Source organism: Anomalospiza imberbis, chromosome 1 (assembly GCF_031753505.1).
Source record: "Anomalospiza imberbis isolate Cuckoo-Finch-1a 21T00152 chromosome 1, ASM3175350v1, whole genome shotgun sequence".
NCBI classification, from domain to species: Eukaryota; Metazoa; Chordata; class Aves; order Passeriformes; family Viduidae; genus Anomalospiza; species Anomalospiza imberbis.
Window position 1 is genome coordinate 4,452,015 of NC_089681.1, and position 21,211 is coordinate 4,473,225.

The 21,211-nt window shown below is 38.9% G+C and overlaps 1 protein-coding gene across 3 annotated transcripts in view; it reads left to right on the forward strand.

The window, feature by feature from the left end:
• Nucleotides 1-21,211, forward strand: part of PTK2 (protein tyrosine kinase 2) — a 194,823-nt gene that overhangs the window by 25,995 nt on the left and 147,617 nt on the right. Inside the window, exon 3 of one of the 3 annotated variants that reach the window (XM_068180039.1) lies at nt 14,308-14,334. The exons of the other annotated variants lie outside the window; for them this stretch is intronic. The gene's annotated coding sequence lies outside the window, so the exon portion shown is untranslated. The remainder of the gene's footprint in view (nt 1-14,307; nt 14,335-21,211) is intronic. 3 annotated transcript variants of the gene reach the window in all.

The window sequence follows — 21,211 nt, forward strand, 5'->3', positions numbered from 1 at the left end:
AATGCTTTCTTAATCTACTCAGAAAAGTTTCTCAAATTTAAGTTTGGCGTTTCTTAGCAATGTATTGAAATATTTTAGGAAGGTAAAATTGTGTTGGTGGTGAGGCATTGGCAGAGGTTGCTCAGAGAAGCTGTGGCTGCCCCATCCCTGGAAGTGTTCAAGGCCAGGCTGGATGGGGCTTGGAGCTATCTGGTCTGGGGGAAGGTGTCCCTGCCTGTGGTGGACAGGTTGGAATTTAGCTGACCTTTAAAGGTGCCTTCCAGCCCAAACCACTCTGTGATTCCAGCCTTGCTGGGTTACTGGGGAATGCTTTAGGCACCTGACAGACCTAATCCAGCCAAATATGCTCCAGGGACCTGAGGAGTTCAGAGGTCAGAGTTGCTAGTTTACCCCAAATTCTTCCAGAGGATTTCTGTGGTTTTTATCTTGGCTATGGTGACATACTTCATAGGTTTCCTTAGGGCCTCGTGACTTTTGTTACTCTGTGATTCAGGAATTGGGGAAAAAGGAGATAAATGGATTTAGTTAAATTGCATTGATGTGGCAGCAGAGTTAACATCCCTGTCACTTCGGTGAAAATAATTCTTTTTGGTCCTTTGAGCTTCCTGTGGTTTGCTCTGAGCTTTCAGTGTCCTGTTACTAAGACCTTGTGCATTTCTTCTTCTGTGGGGCTGCAGCAGACAAATACAAGTAGAAATTATTCCAGCTCCAATTCTGTGACAAGTTGTTTGCATATGCAGCCTGAAATTTCTTTGTACTGTCACAATTGCTTAGTTTGCAGGACGATTAAGTAAATACTAACTGTACCAGAGCTGACACTGGCGTAAGTACACCCTGCAGTTCTCTAAATTGATCTCTTTCTTCATATCAGTGAAAAAGATGTGTTCAGAAATTCCTGAAATACAGGCATCCTTGTGCAGTACCTGCCTGATTTTGTGGCAGAATTACTTTAATGTATTCAAGCAAATTTAAGTTTGCGTCCACTCTGAACTTGATTAGATCTTTAAGGGATTGAAAATTAGTCTCTTTAATAATTACTGGAAATTTGGATAAGGTTTTTAATTTGGACCATTTTCATTCTCATTTATGCCTCAAGCTTGAACTCACAGGGTGAGTCTTACGGTATGTTCAGGAGCAATTTGGAGAGGGAAGTCGGAGGAACTAGAGACCTTGATGAACTGAATGTTTTTTCAAAATTTTAATTTAAAATTTTTAATAAGCATTGCATATGTATTCTGCACATTATGAGAGGCAGAAGATACAGTTAGAATGTATGCTAAATAATGTAGTGTGCTGGGGTACATGACACTTCATACATGATAAATTGAAAACTAGATTATAGAGTAATTAAAAAAATGTTCACCTTCTTCCTGTTACTGAGGTTAGAAGTGCATGAAACAACTGTCATTTCTGCTCTGGATTGTCACTGTGACCAAGTTCAGTTCTTTGTTCTCACTCTGGTGGGATTCAGTGGCATCTGACTGTCCAAATTGGATCACAAGCAGAGAAAGCTGGAGAGGTTTCTTTTTGCTTATCTTCCCTGTATTCATGCGTAATGAATGATCAGAAATGGAAAAGCCTTTTAGAGAATAAGTCTCAGATAATATATCCTTGTTTGAAATAACAAAAGAGGTGAGCTGATGTATTTTCATTCCTGTGAAATGGTGGGGCAAGGAATAAACTGCAGTATCAGTGAAGAATTTTGAAAGCTTAACAGTGTTTTTCTTGGTTTAGGCTTTATTACTCTTGCTGTCCTTTCTTACGGATTATATTGCGGTACAAAAGATTTACGTTTTTCTGCCTCCCAGCACTCATTGCTGAGGCAAAAGCCACATTTATACTGTACACTTCTTTGTGTTTTGAATTCTTATCTTTGTGCAGAAAATATTTGTTCACTGAGTCCAGCCTACACAGGACTGTACTAAATACCCTTCTATAATTAGGATATTTGTGGCTCTTTTCTGTTTATTCTTAAAGGACTGTATCATGATTTCCTTTATGCTCCAGCTAGCTTGGTTTGCTGATAAGGAATTGTTACATATCAGCAGGGAAGGTATTCACCATTAGTATTACGTTTTATATATCAACAAAACAAGTTGAAGTAAGATGTAATTGTACAAGTATATACACTATGCAATCCCTTGACATAAATGGAAAAAGCTGTTACTGAAATATTTGTACTTTTCAAGTGAAGCAACACTGTTTCTTAACATCAGCAGGAATAATACATTTCAGACTGTTTTAACAGTAGATGCATTTTGTATTTGATTTTTCTAAGTCATGTCTAGGTACAAAATCATAGCTTTAAAATCCATTTCAAATAAACTTGTAATACTCAAATACTTACAAGGCAAGTCAGAGTTTCTAAGGGACTTAGTGATTCTTAGCTAAGAAAGTAATGAGTGTGCTTTGTGAACAGCACACCATCAGGATTCCACTCCCTGCCACTGCCCATAAAATTGGCTTGTTAATTATTTATGAGGAAAATTGGTTTGACAGCCCTGAAGGCAGAAGTGTTCCATTCACATTACAAGTTGTGCCATGGTGCTGTAGCCCTGGCCACGGGATGAGAGCAGCTGCTTCTTGGAAAATCAGCTCCAACCCTGGGACCATTTGGGTACCTGCAGCTCTGGGACTGAACTGTGGATGTGTCTTCTGTAACTTGAGTTATCTTGGAGCTTCCGACTGTCTGTAGAGACCTCCAAACATATTTATGTGCCGGCTTTCTGTCACTGTCTTCTCACCTCCTGTGGATAATCTAACTAGATGAAATTGAATTTTGGGTAGGGGTGTAAGCTATTTGTTATTTCATCCTGGACCTAGAACATGTTCTATTCTAACCTGTGCCTTTATCCAGCCTAGGTTTGGCCAGAAGCCTACACAGGGGAAGTTGTCTTTGCTGTCCTTGTTCCTTCTCCCTACTGTCTGTGGAGTTTGTCAGCATGGTGCAAAATAGTATTTTAGGAGATCTGACTTCAAAAATCACAGTCATGCCTTGTGTAGGAAGCATGACTCGGTTTAGCTGCTAGGGGGTAATTGCAGCATTAACTAAAACCCACAGCTTTTAGACTTAGAGTTTATAGCATATCTAATATTTATCTGCCACTCAATATGTAATGAATCTTAAATCTTTCTGCAAGTATTTCTGGTGGTCTTAATCTGTTTCATGCCAGAGGCAGGGAGAAATAATGCCTTCAATTTTGTCAAATTAAGTTTTTACTGTGCATTAAATTGATTAAATAGAGCAGCAGATTAAGGCAAAAAATGCTATCTTAAATTGCAATTCAGGGTTGATAGAATCTTAATGATGCCAAGCTGAAATTTTTCAGTGGGTTTGTGGAAATGAGAATCCATTAATCATACACGCTTGACTTTGCACGGTGCCGCATTGGAAACAAACTCTTTGCCTTGTTGCCTTTGCCCAGATGAGAAATGGCCGAGCTGGGAAGGTGCAGCCAGCGGGATATGGGAGCTGCACGTGTGCTGTGTTCTGTCAAGCTAACTGGGTCTCCTGTTTGATCAGGTTCTTGCAGAGAACAGACGTGTTTGGGGTTTCCTGTTACACCAGCAGCGCTGTCTTTGAGCCGCTCTCCGACGGCGACACGACAGAACCAATTAGGAGAAGAAAGCCCGTCTCATGTTGTGTGCTGCAGTTCTTCTGTCTGCACTCTTGTTCCCCCACTACCCCCTCTTTACCTTCATAATCTACTGTTGTCAGTCTTCTCTTTGGGTTTCTTTGTCCTGATGTATGTGTGTATTTTTCTTTTCCTGATATTTTTTTGTAAATTGTGCCCATGGTTCCTCCCTGCCTCACTTGTCATCTTTTTTTGCTGTCTTAATTAATTCTCTGTCTATTTTCCATCTGGAAAACTTTATAAAATGGGACAGAGAAAGCAGAGGAGAAGCTAGGGTAAAGTTTTTTCTCTATTTCTGCTGGTGCATCAGCATTGTGGTCTGAGGAGGAAACCAGCCTAACACAACTACTGCTAACATGTAACATATTAAGAAAAAAAGAATTTTGTCAGTTTAGATGAGTACATAATGTATTGCTCTGTAATGTCTCTTCTGCTCTTTCCTGATTTGTTTTCTTCTGTTGCCCCTAAACTCCTGTTTACCCTCTGAGGTAGGCTCTGTGTCTTTTTGGCTTATGAAGAACTCTGTATTCTTGTGAAATGACAGAAATAACATTTGGTTTTATCTCCTTGCTAATTCTCATTGCTTCATGTGTGCTCTGGTGTTTGACAAATAATTTACTTGACTTAGGTGCTTCTTGAGTCCATGTTCCTTTGTAATCCAAAGGTTTTGGAAATACTTTTGACTTTTTATTAAAACCTCCCCACAGCAGAATGACACTCAGCAGCATGTTGTGTCTCCAAACACTACAGTAGTTGGAAGTGGTGTAATCTGTGTCCCTGGAAGGATGTGTAAGACTTGTGGAAACACCCAGATGACATTAAAGGAGTTGTTCCCATGCATACAGTGGTGAATTTTCTGGACTTTTTCTATCACAGTGAGTGTCCTTAGTTGTCTTATTTCTTACATGGTTAAGATTCAAAACTGTCATATTTTCACTGCACAACTGATTTCAGCCTCTGTAGCTCTGGCTGTAAATGCCCATTTGTTGTGAAGGGATGTTGTGCTTCACTTTAAAAACAAGCTCCAGCTGAAGCAAATTCTTTCTCCATCCAAGGGTGTCACACTTGGGCTAAGAAAATCCCAGTATTCTTATTACAAATAAATTTCATCTTATTTATTGAGGCAGGTTTCTGTACAGAGCAAAACTTGTACAGCTGCTCTGAAACTCTCTCTGAACACTTTGGAGTAATCCCATTGTAAGCAATAAAACATGTTATTTCTTAGGCACTATGTCAGTCTTTTCATGGATGGAAGTGTTAAGACCCTGCCCCCCCTTTTTTGGGGGGGTTTTGTTTTTGTGGGTTGGTTTGTTTGCTTGTTTTAGGTAAGAACAATGTGTGTGCAAAGTTGATAATCTTTTCTTAAACTTCTGACAAACTACTTTGTGTGTGTGTGTGTTCTTTACTGGAAAACTCTTAAATATTTTGTCCCCACTCTGTGGGGATTATTTTCAACCTTCTTTCACTCATCTGTAACTTCAAATAAGAAAAATTTAAAACTTTAATTCCAGCTCCTGAAAAACTGCTGTCACAATGGAATCCATGTGTGGGCCAGAACCATGGAAACAGCATAATTTTACAGTGGTGAAACATGAAAGGAAGTGACTCGCCCAACTTTCTAAGAATTTGTGTTTTAACAAAAAACCACCCAAAACTTGAAAAATACTGTTCTAATATTCCAAAAAAGAAACTTTGGGTGTTTTTTTTTTTTTTTGTTACATCATTAATCTGTTATTCTAAATTCTTCTAGCTAGTTACTGTTTTAAAACCAAAACCAAACTCCCACTTGACCCTCTCTAAAGAAACACTTAAGAAAACAGTCTTCTCTTACTTTGTGGTCTGGGATGTGCAGCTCTGTTTTGAGCTTTTTAATATTTTGCCTGAAGTAATTCCTCCTCGTTCTCTTCCCTTCTGGTTGTGCCCTTGGCACAACTCATTTCTGTACCTAGAAACACATTTATTTTACATTCTGGAACACCTCTGTGCTCTGAGCTAAGTTCCTGTCATACCAAAGCACAAACCAACCTGCACTGACAGGTAGAGCTAATTTGTATTTCAGTGCAGGAACTACACAATCCTGTCACCTTTTGAAGACGTGGGTGACTTGTGGTGGCACATTGTGTGTCACAAGTCCTTCACGGAAAATGACAAGGGAGCTTCAATCATAGCAAGCAATGTCAAGACAATGTTTCTTGAAAGAAAAACATTCACTAAAGCTATCACTTGGAAGAACAAGCACTCTGTAGTACAAATAGGGGGTAGCTACACACGTATAGAATACATGTCTACAGCTTTCCCTAAGCCTGCCTGAGGGCCTGAATTGTTATGTTCATAAAGTGTCACAGTATTTCCATCAGGATTATGTGATCACAGATCATAGTTCTAGAGATATTCCTGATAGATCTGAACTACTGCCAGCACACACATGTCCCTCCTTAAACATCTTAAATGCTTTTAAAGTTTCCTGGGCTTGTTTAAACACATCTGCTTTTGTGATAAACCATTAAAGGGTAAGAATATTCCTGTAATGTGGCTGATATTCTTAAAACAGTACTTTTGATTGAGTAGGTGTTCTTATAGATGATGTTGAAGCTCACAGAGCCACAATAGGGAGTTTAAGACTATGAGAATGACAAAATCATTTTTGTGTGAAAAGGCCTTTAAAATTGGAAGTTCCAGCTGTTAACCCAGCAGTGCCAAGGCCACCACTCAACCATGTTCCCAGCAGCCTCTTCCTGTGTTTAACTGCCCTTTCTGTGAAAGAGTTCTTCCTGACCAGGCTAAAAACTTCCCCTGACACAACTGGAGGCCATTTCCCCTCGTTCTATTGTTTGTTACTTGGGAAAGAGACTGACCCCCACCTGCCTCCAACCTTCTGTCAGGGAGTTGTAGAGAGAGAGAAGATCCCCTCTGAGTCTCCTTTTCTCCAGGCTGAGCCCCACGGCTGCCTCAGCTGCTCCTTATCAGACTTGTGCTTCAGCCCCTTCCCCAGCTCTGTTCCCTTCTCTGGACATGCTCCAGTACCTCAATGTCTGTCTTGTCATGAGAGGCCCAAATCTGAGCACAGGATTTGACTTGGGGTCTCCCCAGTGCCCAGCACATGGGGACAATCACTGGCCACAGTGTTGCTGATATAGGAAATGCTGCTAAATGAGACCAATGACTGCCCAGCCCAGCACTGGCCCTTGATGGCAGCAGAAAATGTTATTTACATAGAGTTTGCATGCCTGGCCCAGTGGCTGGTGGCACCTCTCTCCACACTTTTCTCTTGCAGGAATTGCAGGGAGCTCAGTGCCAGCTGTTGGGAAGGCACTCTGGTTTGAACCTAATATCCAGTAATTTCCTCAAATGCTCCCTAATGCTCAGACTGGCAGGATTTGGTGAATCATAGTGCTGCATTGATTTGCTTTTTGTTTTTCTATTTTTTCCTCTCTTCTTCCCCTACCCCCTCCACTTGTGCTGTGATCATGTTCACCCTGAGCCTCATGTCCTCCCTGCTGAGGAGGCCCCAGATTTGGTAATCTGCGCTTCCTTGGCAGCTGCCCTATCCCTCAATCACTTCAGCTGCCCAGCTCTAGACATCTCTGTCTCCTTCTGGTGCAGAGACCAGAACTGGACACAACATGTTGATGCTTTTCTGTTTTGCACAGTAATACGTTTGAATGCCATGTTTTCAGTACCCTTCCTAATGAGACACAATGTTTCATTGCCTTTGGCATGCTACTCCAGTTTGAGCTGATGATTTCAGAGAAAACAGTGACTCAGCCTTCCTCCCGCAGTTGGAACTGGAGAAAGTGCAAGTGTTACTTGGTTAAGGAGGTATTGCTCAGAATTTTTTCCCCAGACGCATTACATCACAGCCCTGTGTTGAAGTGCAGCTGCTGTCTTAGCAACTTGCTTAATTTTGTTGGTTTTTCCCCCCTCATTGATCTGACTTTTGCTGAGCCATAAGAGCTTAATATAACCTGCAGATTTGCAGAGTTCACTTACCCATTTTGTGATGCTGAATAAAACCAGTTACTGGGGAGCTACTCCATCCTCTTCTCTATCCAAACGTCTCTTCCCCATAGGCAAAAGGTGCATATAGCACTTATGTAGATATTGAGACTAAATTCTTTATCTGAGTTGCTTAGATACTGCATGTTCTGTAACTCAGTATGTAATGAGATTGATCCCACCTGCCCTAAATAATGACTGAGTGATTTCTCTTGCTCTTCTTAATCTCCTTAAATGTAACTTCCACGAGAACCTTTTCATTTAATATCCTACTGTTCAGTGTGCATGGTTGAAAATTTGGCTCCTGGTGGCTGTATAGACCAGTGATCTAAACTCAGTGATCGTGCTCAGTGATGTGGTGTAAATGAATTTGAAGTGTCAAGGTGCATACAGATTTCAGGGCAGAGTTCAGCTGAGATGGGGGAAAACGCAGGTGGATTATTCAAATGGTCTTAATCAGGGTTTGTAGTTTTTCAATTTCAAAAACTAGTATTTAAGAAGCATAAGCAGAATGATTTTGAAGGAGTATGAGTAGAACAGGGGAAATTGAGATTTGAAACTGTTGAATGATTTTTTTTGGTGTAGGTGCTATAAGCTAAGGAGACTCAATACTGATTTTGTTTTCAAATAGGAAGAGGAAAGCAGGTACATTCATAAGAGTGGGGTAGTGAGAGGAATGTGACAGTGAACTGACAACAAGTGGAGGAATTATGGAAGTAGATATGAAATGAAGGTGTTCCTGAGGTGTGGGATGACTCAGCTGCTGCTTGTACTGGTGTAACGCTGCTAAGCTTTTGTGTATTTAAAGCCACTTGAGGTATGTCAGATGTGGTGATCATCATACCATAGATGTCCTTGTACCTGTTTTATCAACCAAACACTTATTTTGAAAAAATTCTTCGTGTTCTTGCAGTATTTCAGTTGGTCATCTCATTTTTCCTTGCTAAATTTTGTATGGCTTTTGTGTTTCAGAGGCAGCAGCTTGCCTTAGAAGTAGTGAGTGGTTAAAGAGAACTTCTCAAAAGCACAGCACAGGCTGTGCACGTTGCAGGGTGTCACAGCGGTTCATTGTCGGCTGCTTGCTCGTTAACCTTTTCAGCAGACAGAAATGAGAACATTAAATCATTACTGCTGATACTCACAGCTGAAGCAAAGATTTAAACCAAGATAATAAGGGACTCCAGTGCCACGTGGATCTCCTGTGAAGTAGGGCTGTAAACAGAAGATGCGTGGTTTTGTAATGCTGAATTTCTTCTGATCTGGCTAAAGCACAAAAGAACTGCTGCCAGGTTTAGTGCGTGGAGGTGTCTCCCCCTTATAACTGTCCCCCCTCCCATCTCTCCCCAGGGTAACAGATGAAGATTTGCAGCTAAACTGGCTATTCAGCTGCTGCTGTGCCTAAGGCAAATGCAATAAATATCTCAAAAGGGGGAAAAAATTCTAATCTGAGTAAGCAAATGGTGGTTTTAGTGCTGTTATTATTGACATTTGAATACTGTGTCAGGTATTGGTGTTTGCAAATCGGGGCTGCTACTGAAAGCCAAAGCAGTTGGAGCATTTAAAGACTTGTAAGAATAATTAAATGTTTAGGAAAAATGGTCCTTTGTAGTGAGGTACTTCTGCCTCTCATTCTACATAGCTAGTAAATGAAAAGATTTTATTGAGTTGCATTGAAAATTGCCCTAAAAAGTGCCTTAATGTGAAGTGATATAATAAAAGATTGTTAACATTCAGCCCTGCAGATTGCTAAATTAGGAGTAGGTCAGATGTAGGTTACAAATGAGATGCACTTTTAATGATGAAGGGGAAGAAAATACATATATGGAACAATGCAGCTGGTGGTTTATACAATCTTTTAATCATACTGTAAAACTTTTTAATAGCTTTTCCTTAATAGGTGTGCTGTCAGGATGAATTCATTGTGTCTCCAAGGTCTTTGTTCAGTAGATCAGAGGGTCATGGATAAATCCTTGAGTTTCTCAACACATGTAATTTTACAAAGCACTTTTTTTGAAAGATGACTTGTGTTTTGTGTTTACTTATTTAATCTTTAAAAAAAAGAAAAATATTTTTACACAGATGATGAGATCTCAATTTCATTGAAGACCAGAGGGACTTCCTTTTTAGCCTGCTAGAGAATATAGGAAAGGTGACTTCCAGGTGTTTAGATTCAGCCTCTAAGACAATGTCCTTTAGGACCAGCTACAAAAAGGCTAAAAGCTGAATATGCATCTGTATTCCTAAATTATTTTGGTACCGTGGCTAAATAGGAAAATTGCATTTTATGTTCAGTCTGTGATACTCTTGATTTAGTTGCAAGGATTGTTGTCCAGTGACATGTACTGCTTGGCTTCTTGGAGACTGTGGTCTGTGGTTCCTTGTGTGCTGCAAGCCTTCACTCTTCCCTGGAAAGAGAGATTGGTTTGTGAATTGAATATCTGAATTAATTTCAAGGGAATGCTGTTAGGCTGGAGTCAGCCAGCTCTTGCTGCAGGAGAACAGGATTCAATTTCTTGTGGTCTGCTGCTTACCACAGCTCTGGAGAGAGATCAGTGCTGCAGATGGGGCAGAGTCAGAGCCTCAGTTGTCGTCCACGGAGCCATATCTCATTTTACCTTGAGGCAGGAATAGGAAGCTCACAAAACATTCCTGTTTTTGATGATTAGATGTTACTCTTGGAAGGAAGATTTAAAGTTGCAGCTCCATTTTTAAGAAAGCATTCATTGGAACTCTGCAATGTAAAATGCAGTTTTATAAAAGCAAGTACAGTGGTAGAGAGATCCGGTCCTCAGGGCGTCCATAAATCAGAAAAAACTATTGGTGCTGGGATGCACAAAGTGTTTGAGGACTGTAGTGCCCAAAACCATCTCAGTGCATATAGGAGCAATAATAGTATTCTTTCTTTAAAATACTGTCCTTTCTGTTCCTTGATGAATTCATGTACATAATTGATTTACTTGGCAAATTTTCTTTGGCTGAGGAACTTTCTTATTTTTTAGCACCTCTAATGTCATTTCAGCTTGTTCATGGTCTGTTACAATCATCTGTGTCCAATATTACAGAAACCTTGCTTGGAAAGGAGCTCTTCAGGCCATCTGCTCCATCCTCCCAATATCTACATGGGATAAAATCAATTTTCTCTGAGAACTGATTAGCCTTTACAAAGTATGTAAAAGTTTGGGTATGATAAAGAATATGATGTGAAAGTAATTTTTCTTTCTGCCTGTTCAAACTAGCAGTTTGCTCCCTGCCAAGTAGCACAGGGAGATACTTAAGAATATAAATGCAGAACATGAGTGATCCCTTGAAAGGATCAGTAGGAGCAGCAGCACTTGAAATATGATTCATTTTAGATTTCACTTTGAAGAACTACTTTGGAGCAGATAAAGTAAGATTGGTTCCTGTTGTACAGCTGCTGTAAATGTGGTTTGTATGACAGCACTCCAAGCACTCAGAAACTGAGTTGTAGGAGAAAAGTCAGTCCAGGTCTCCTTGATGTGAGAGAATCTTTCCCAACAGGACAGCTCTCCAAAATGCTCTCAAGCCTCTCATTTTAGTCCCAAACCAGATTAAAACCCTAACTTTAGGGTTTTTCCTCTTCAAATCTCAGCTGGTTGAATTTCTCCTCTCTAGAGTTTGAAATGCTGTAGTGTGCTTCAGGAACGGGAAGTTTTACACAGCCGGGAAAGCAAGTTTGTAAATGTAACCTAAAACGAGTGGTTACCTGAGTGTGTACTCTCAGTTTACCTCTCTGTGAAGGAAGTTTGTAAAGTGCGACCAGAATCCACTCATCTTTTTTCAGTGTTAAATTTTAAATGAAAAACCATATTTGCAAATAAAGCTAAGAGGCTTCAAGCCAGAAAATAGGAGAGTGAGCTGGAGAGATGGGGCAAACTCATAAGAAAATGATAATAATGATTAGCAAATAAGCAAATGATAAGAAAGTTCCTAAAGTGACTCCACACTTGTAGGAACACCTGAAGGTAATGAGCATTTCACTTATTTTTGTGGTGTCTGGATATACAAAGGAATTTAATTGTTACTGTTATCTTTGGAATTGTGAAATATTTATTTCATTTATGAATTGACATTTCTGTAGTGGCTGGTGTTTGCTAAAATTAGAAGACTTTGTGCTTAATGGAAATAATTGCATAATACCATACAGGTAACCTGCTAAGTGCACATATACACTTTTGAGAATACTGATACAACCTTCAGGCTTCAATTTCTTCTGTCCAGCTTGTTTTTAGATCTAATGTATGTCAGTTAATGGTAGAAAACAGTCTCTTGCACTACATTGTAATAGAAGAAGGTGCAGTTGCAGGAAGCTGTTCAGTAAACTTGTCCCAGGGGTGCAGCATCTCTTCAGTTAATGCACTTGTGGGACTAATTTGCAGTGGAACGTGGAAGTAAGAAATCTTTACAATGTTTGACTTAAATATAGCAGCAGTGCTGATGGTGTCAGTGCCCCATTTGGGAAGGTCCTGGTGCAGTAACAGGATCTGTGTGAGCACTGGCAGGGAGAGGTGACAGCGGAAACAGCGGCTCAGGTGTTAGGGACAAACGCTGGGATATGATCAGGTCTTTCTTGAGGTTAAAAATCTCTGTGTGTGTCTTAGCTGCAGAGCTTTTCCCTGTTTAAATTCTGAGATGTAAGTGATTGTTTTCTGCCTGTGTGTATATAATAACAGTAATAACATATTTTTCCTGACGTCTGTTGTGTAGGCACATTTAACTAAAGAGTCTGCTTCAGAAGTAATAAATGATGTGATAAAACATCCCCAATATACAAAAATGAAAATATTTTAATGCACTTTAAAGTGTTTGTAGTAACTTAAACATTTCAATAGTTGTTAATTAAAAATTGAATTTAAACATACATTTCTGTCACTGTAGAAAAATTAAAATCAAAAATAATATTTTCTAATCCACAGTTCTAAATGCTTCACTCATGTGGCTGCAGTTGTATTGCATAGCCTAGTGGCAAGCAGGAATTTTTCTGTGACTTCATAAAAAAAGAGCATGGAAATAATTAAACATACACAAACAAAAAATGATGCAACATTTATCTTCATGTAACTTTCCAAATTAATTTCATTGAAAATCTCTTTCTGATGGTTGAAAGCTCCATTCCATATGTGCTGATTTGAATTCTGTGCAGGAGCTGTTGGGTTTTTTGCTTCCTGCAGTTCCTGTGTCTCCTTGGCTGCATCACCTGTCTCAAGGCATATCTTACATGTAAGATGGTTTTGTTTCTAAGCAGACAGCATTATGAGTATCTTTTAACTGCAATTTATTATCTTTTTAAATATTGTGTTCTACCAGACTAAGGCATTTAGTATTTTCTCTGGTGTTTTGTGGTGTCCTGTCTGCCTTTGATTTCCCGCTTTAAGTGTGTTTCAACTTTCTGTGTTGCTGTTTCATCTTCTCCTCAGAGTAGTGCAATTAATATTTGAAATTTTTCATAGACAGACTTTAAACTTTAGGTGTAATTCTCTTTGTTATTCAAGTTTCATAATGTTTTCTGGGCACAGATATGAATTTTAACAATCTGTTGGTGAGAGCAGGGCTAATACATTTATTAAACCTCATTATATCTTCTAATAGGTAGCAAAGCAGTGACCATCTGCCCCAATAATCTATGCATCTGTTTAAGCTGCTACACCTGTGGTTAAAGTTCAGTTTCCATGTGGATTTTGTACCCAGTGTGACAATTTATTATTCAACTTTGCTGTTTCCTTTAACCAAATAACTGTGCAGACCCTTTTCTTAGGTTCTGTCCAGTTTTTCTCTCATTTATTTTACTGGTTCCCGTTTTGCACACCCCCGCCCCCCCAGCTTGTATTTATTTCAGTTTTCGTTAACCCTGTGATGTGTGTCCCCAGTCCACGTCCTTACAGACTTGAGAAATTACTTCTTTCTAGTTCTTTGTGGTTCTAGTTTCTATTCTGAACTCTGATGGGCACCTCAGGTCCCAGTCATGATGATGTGTACTGAGATGACAATAGAAAAGCAGGCAGGAACAGTGTAATGACTTACAGTTTAATATAATGTCTGTTTTTTTAGTGTATAATTTTTATATGTTCTATTTAGGCTCTGAGACAGTGGGGTCATTGTTTGCAGCTCAAGACAGCCTTAGCATTCACTATAAAAATGTTCAGCAACTGTGTCTAATGTGCCTTGGTGACAAAAATCAGTGTCCTTACTTTAATACTATTTCTTGTGTTCTATGCTTATCCGCTTGCAAGCGTGGCTACTTCTTCTCTAAAGATTTAAGAATAAAGAAAACATTTTGTAGAATCTTCTTCATTTGCAAAGACTATCCCTGACACTTTGAGCTCTGAAGTTCTGTAGGTGATGATGGTGAATTTTGTATGTAACACTTCATTTGTGTGTAGTGACCTGTATTCTGCTGCAGTAATTACACTCATTGCCTTCAATATAATCTTTGTCCTTCAGTTAGGTGAGCAAAGCATAATCCTGTTAATGAACAGGGTGAGACAAGGAAAATGCTTTTGATTTGCAGGTGGCATTCGTAGCAGCCAGCAAATTGTTTCAGATAATTTGCTTTGTAAAGAAGTATGGCCTTGCAGAAAAAATACGTGGTCATTGCAGTTGTAGAGCTATTTTTTCTATTTTTTCTTCTGTTTCTAAATTTATTTCTTTATTGTTACAGATATTTCAAACCTTCCCTTGCCAGCAGGTAAGTTCTCTTTTTTTTAGTTATGTCTTGATGTGACAGCAGGCAGCTTTTAAGGACTTGCTTACAATACACTCATGCTTTTATATAATCAGAATATTGTTTCTTACTGGCACTATCATGGTACTTAGTCATGTGGGGATCTGAGGTCAAAACAAAACCTGTTGAGGTACAGATTTTTTTCCATTTAAATGGTGTATTTTGACAAGGGGAGGAGGTAACTGAGGTGTATTTATAGGCAGTTGTTAAATATATGTGTGAGATAGTTAATGCTTAAAGCAACTCAGCAGAAGGTGGGATACAGCTGGCAGGGGAGCAGATCAGGAGCAGCCACAAACGGTATTAATGGTGGTTCAGAGGGGCAGAGTGCAAGGAAATGGGCTTGGGGGGTTTATGGATGGAAGGACTCTCCCCAGGTCTTAGTAGGGAAGGTGTTCACTTGGCTGGGGTCACAGGCAACTTGTCTGAGCTGCTCTACTGGACTCTTCTATCAATGGTGTTTAAAAAAAAAACCCTAAACCTAAAAACAGACAACAAAACCCCCAAAAAACACAGACCCCACCAAAAAAAAAAAAAACAACCCCGCTGATCTGATTTTTAAAAATAGCATTTTTTGTTTATTGTTTGTTACATTTGGCCTTTAACAAAGTTTTAAAATTCATGCATTCGTTTGTGCTGTGGGCTGGAGATGTGATGCAGAGCTCAGAGTGATGATGTCTCCTGTTGCATGGCAGGGAGAATTCGTCCATCTGTTCCCTGTTTGTAATGTGAATTCTGGAATCCTGACTGAAGTGCACTTTTACTCCTGATTGATCAAGGGATTGGATATTTGCTGTTAGGCCTGCTGCCTTTTATCCTTGCCCTCTGCCTTGGTGATTTTGCTTGTGTATCCATTCTTCCATTTGTTCTTGCTGATATTAACACCTGATGTGAAGGTAGCTGCTCTTTTCTCTTGGAATCAAATGGCAATTTCAGTTAAAAGCTTGATAGCTGATATGTTGTAGTCTTTTCCACAAGAACTTCAGAACGGCTCTTCTGAAAAAAAATCATGTTTTCTTGAAGCAGTGAAGAGAAGCTTAAATGTGGAAGTCTTCTTTTCAGGATGACATCTTGAAAATTATTTTGAGTGCTGAGAGTGCTGGTAAAGCAGACACTTATGGGGAAATACTGGAAGAATAAATACATAGAGTTTAGGTCAGGCTGACAGGAAGATAAGGATTGTTGTTAGGTTTTATTCTGCAGCTTCTAGGACAAGGATGTGCGATGAAACTTTTTCTGAGTTTATATTTGGGACTTGAAGAGTTTGCTTGGTGTGAATCTGAGTCACAATGAGATTATTCTTTTCAATTTGAGTCTGTGTGTGGGAGTGTCCTAACTGTACTCCTTAACTGTGTCTTGCAAGTACTGATAGAGGGCAGTTGTTTTCCCAGGATTTCAAAGGATGAGCTTTTCCCATGGCATGGCAAGAGCACTTTAGAGAGGATATAAAAACTACACACCATGGCTTACCTGTAGCAGAGATTAGGCAGTACCTTCTGGTAAGGAAACTAAGGAAACTTTTTCTAAAACATGCTTTAAATATTGTCAGAAGGGAAGGCTGGAGTCTCATAGAGGTCCTGTGGTATTACAGTGTTTTTATTAATGACCATGAAAATGGACTTGATTTGTCTTTATCTGCCAGTAACACCAACACAAAAAGAATTTTGAGCACACTGGATGATGTGATTAAAATTCAAAAGAAATTTGATAAATTGAAAAAGCAGCCTGGATAAAAGATATAATATAATTGAATAAACATGAGGTTCTACATTCAGATGGGAAATTTTAATCATCAAAACTCATCTTTGCAATAAATAATGGTATTTTCTTATTTAGAGTTTTAAAGAACTTTTTTTCTCCTGAGTGCCACTTTCAGCAGTGAACAATAGATGTCACTAGAAATGTTCTCACTTTTGCCACCTGGTTTTAGTGCTCTAAACTTTCATCATAATATGGTGAGGGGGGGCTTTTGCAGTGTTTGAAGATTTTGCAGTAAGGATACTACTTCAGGTGGTGTCATTGTTGTAGTGTCTTGTTTGAGGTTGGATTATGCATAAATTTGATATAGGCAGTGGTATATTGAGGTCATCCAGAACACTTATTTCATAGCAAAACCTTGTAAGGAAGGATTGTTTCTGTGCTGGAGAAAGCATTAGTTGATGAGGTTGTTAGTTAAACCATTACTCAGGAGAGTTATCCTGAATTAATCTGTATCACTGCTTTGAAATTCATGGGTAACTTGGGTTTTTACTGCCTTGTAATTGAGGCTATGGAGATGAGCATAGAGCATTTTTGGAATGTCAACCAGGAGGAGTTTTGAGAACAATTTGCTAAAATATAATTTTGAAGGTGGGTAGAGAACACAGTTCTTATGTCTATAAATGAAGTTCTCTTGCAACACAAGTGTGTTCACAGCATGCCTGGGGGCATGAAAGACTGATTTCCTCTGGTAAATGCAGTTAAACTTTCTCTGTGGACACTGTTGGGATTAAAAGCAGTCCCTCCTGGATTTTGTCTCGCTCTGAATTTAAAGCAGCTCTAGCATCTGTGTGATGTAGGTGACTCTTCCTAAGAGCTGGTCCTTTATTCCTGATCCTGCAGTGAAAATATATCTCCATTACCAGAATGAAGAAATAGTAAGGAAGCAAGAAACTGTACCAAAGAACTAGAGGAAAATAAATGTAAGAAACAAGCATATACTGTATTTTTGGTTTAAAATTCAAGAAAACATTATGCCAGAATTGAATCTCAGGTACAGTTGTTTGTTCTCAATGACTCCTCCAGATAATATCTAGTGAGTCAAATAAAATCTTGCTGACTCCTAATATAAAGTATCAAAAAATTAATAGGAAATACACATCTTTTGCCTAGGTCTTATTTTAGATGTGCAGCATATTTTAAGTCTGATGGGTTTGTGTTCACTTTTTGCTGTACAGTGTACAATTTAGGTAAGCACCATTTGCACACTGTCATTGTTGTCTTGAAATATTAAATGGTTTTGTAAATATTTTTACTTCCAAGTCCTCATTTAGGACAAAAAAAAAAAAAAGCTACACAATTTCAGCTCAACCTAAAGATGTTTCTGAATTAAAGGCATGTCCTCATTCAGTCTCTTGGTGTGTTTGGCCTTGTTGCTTACACAGGGCCTGCTCATGATCCACTTAAGGAAATCAGATTCATCTCCTGGCGCTTTCAACAACCTTGGAACAACCTCCTGCTTCCCCTTCCTCTTACCCACTGGGCAGGAGATGGGTTGTTCAGTGTTATGTTGTGCAAAAGATCTTCCTTATCCTAAACCTACACCTGGCTGTGTGATGAACTTAAATACAACAACCAGAATTTCAAAAGCCCCAAAGGGTTGGGTTCTTCCTACGATGTTAAAAGACAGAAAATTAAAAATCGGTTGAGGTATTGCCAGAGTTGCAGTAGGCAAGAATTGACAGAATTGAGGTTATGCAGAACTCTTAAAATAAATGTTCACATGTATTACAGAGGGTAATAAATTATGCAACGATTATTCATGCAGCTGAGAATAAACTCAGTAGCATGAGCAGAGAACTGTTGTTAATATCCTTGCTTAAAGGGGGGGAAAGGTAACCAACTGTGTAGGCAGAAGTAAAAAAAGTACAAAATAGTGGCTTTTTAATTTGTCACTTCAGTTTTAAGTAAGAATTAAATACAAGCTGCACTAACACTGAACAGTTCCTCTCATTTTAGAATCCCTAGCATGGTGCTGAAGGGATTGCACAAGGAAACCTGTACTTCTTCTCTGAAAGCTGTGCTTTCAGTAATCCCTTCGAAAATCAGGAATTTTTTTTTTTCCTAGGAATCTTTGCAAACGTTACTAAAAATTCTGATTTTTAAGCAACAGTAAACTTAGTTTTCATATATTTGTAATGGCGTGGGTTGTAATGATTTTGTTTGTGTGATGATATGGGACTGAAAACAGTTTATGAAATATTAGTGCTGTCAAGTTAGAATAGCTGCCTGCATGCCTTGTAGAGCTCTGAAAATGTGAGAGGACTTTTCTTTTGATGCAAGTGTGGCCTGTAGCTTGAATTCTTTTCACTACCAGCAAGGCAGGTGTTATTGCTAGATTTCCAAATTGCCTATGATGAAACTGCTATTACTACTGGATGAGGTTATTGCTGACAGAGCTTAAATGTCACTTTGAAGAAATTTCTCTTGTTATTTGTGCATTACATCTTCCTATTTTAGAATTTTTTGAGTAGTTTTAAAAAGTTAATCATCTATACCTCATAAAATGCATTTTCCCATTGTTATATACCTCTGATACTAGGAAAAGCAGTGTATTTATATTTGTAAACTGTCACTGTTAAGTGTCTCATGTTTTTGTGTTGAAGGCTTGGGGAAGTGACAGTTTAGACCTTGACATGAAATCTGTGTATTTGCCAACCTTTCCAGTGAAAGTTTCTTGGCTTATTTTGGCTGTGCTTATGACACTGCCCTCTTCCCTGCATTGCCATCTCTATTTTATAGCTAATTGCCCACACAGGGCAAGAGCAACAGCATGATTTGGTAAGAAAAACATTTTTATTAGTGAGGCTGACCTGTGTAGTAATACTGAGGTGATGAGATGTATTAAACACCTCAAGAAACTGCAAGTTAGCTAAATTGTAGTGTTTTTCCCTTAGAAATTTGAGCCTGACAGTGCAGACAGTTTCCAGGCCATCTGTCTGTCCATTTATTCAGTCCATAACTCCATCAGTTTGTCTATTATGGTGCTGTTATGGGAGACAGTGTTGAAAGTATTGCTGAAGTTAAGAGAAATGACAACTCTTCATCTGCCAAGCTTGTATTTTAATCAAAGAAGTTCATTAGGTTGATCAGGCATGTTTTCCCTTTTCATAAATCCTTGCTATTTCTAATCACCTTATTGTTCTCATTTGTTTCGAAATGGCTTCCAGTGTTGTTACTTCCATCACTTTGTCCCTCCCCTCTTCAAGTTCCATTTGTTTTCTTCCAGCTGTCAGGAACCTCCCCCATTTGCCAGGGCAGCATGTGAAATGATTTATAGTTAAGAAACTTGCCCTGGCTGCAGAACATAGTTTTTCTGGGATTGGGTATAGGGATAGAGGAAAAAAGAGAAGAGGGGGTAGGACAAAAGAAGTTTCAATATAGAGAATTGAGAGTATGTATTAAAAAAAAATCAGGACATAAACCAAGTTTATTGGGAATGATGTGGCACCCCTGGTAGCTGCTCTAGACTGATTTTATGCTCAAAGAAAGTGAAATTTGATATATTGGTCACTTGATGGGACTATGACATGGTTGCATAAGGAGGCAGGGAGTAAGATTTGATGACATGAAAGGTCCTTCAAGTCCCCTGTCCCATGTCCCTATGAATCTTAACAAGCTGGATCAATAAAGTCTGACAATATAAACAAAAAAAATCAGCAGTTCAGCACATTCCCCTATCATTTCCTGTAGTTCTGGCTCCCCTGGTTTTGGAGATATCCACACTGCAGTGAGGATTGTTCTTGCCTTCTTCCTGGGCAGTCATCTCAAAATGGAAGAATTCCAGCAGTGAAGGGTGCATCATATGCAAATGTATCACTTGAATGTATAGTATCTAAGATATTTTTCTTTGTTTTAATTAATTTCTCATTTAGAACAAATTGAAAATTTTTATCTGCTTCCTCAGAAATTTATACTGCAGGCTACATCTTTAGGAGTTATGCTGTTTGGAGGTATAAGGATACTTTTCCCAGGGAAGATTGTTCTACTTCTTTTTGCAAGTGGCAGAAAAAGGTGTGGCTGCTCCACCTGAAATATCCTGAATTACAGTTATGCAGTTCAGCTTCGAATGAAGTCAGCTGCAAATACTCTTCATTCTTTTAGATAGCGTTTATGATTTTATTCCTAGTTTGGAAAGTTTGTTTTAGAAATAATGAGATAGTATTTATTTTCTCGCTGAGGATGGACAAGAAACTTAAGCCTCAGTGTCATGTGGCACCTGGTGACAGTCCTCAGCCAGGTTTACCAGGGAGAGATTTGTCAGTGCTCCATCTGAGAGGTGTCTAGTTTGTCTTGTCTAGTTAAGGGTGCAAGGAGTGGGAATCATTCAGTGCTTTATTTTAAACATACTAACAGTTGGCATTCTTCTTTAAAAAAAAAAAAGGCAAGTTACAGAGCTTTTGGACAAAATATAAAAGAAGAAAACCTTGAAAATTTTTAGGGGTTTATTTTTTTGTGCAGGGGAAGGGACACCTTGGACAGAAACTATTGAATCTGAACTACAGATTTTTCTTGGTACAGTATCAGAGGAATTGCAGAGGAACTCAGCTCTGTACTACATGCTGTCAAAAAAACAAATAACTTGTAGTAATGTTTTGTTTGGAACAGGATGCTTATGTACTCTGAGAAGATTTACCTGTTTTGGTGTCAAAGGAATACAGAGCAAAAATGGTTCCTTGTGGGTTCTGTGCCATTAAGTATGGGTGGATATGCAGGACCTGGCAGTTCGCACTCAGCTGAGGCATTCCCTAAGTGAGGAAAGTTCTTTGCACTCTGTACAGCCACATGGATGTTCTTGCTGGCAAACTGGCTGGTGATGGCTGTACAGAAACAGCTGGAGGGATGTTGGCAAGGGTTATTCTAATGATGTATTTGGAGATCTGAATTAAAATTTTGTCTGGACTCTTTTCAAAGTTACAAAAATAGGACATTGGGTGGTTGGACATTTTAAAAGGATTTTTAAAGGGTTTTTGATAAGTGGTTAGGGGTTTCAGGATTGTTTTTTACTTTTGCCTTAGCAGGTTTTTCTTGTTTGTAAAAGTTTTTGTATAGGCAAGGTAGAGGATGTGTATCTGCTAAGTGT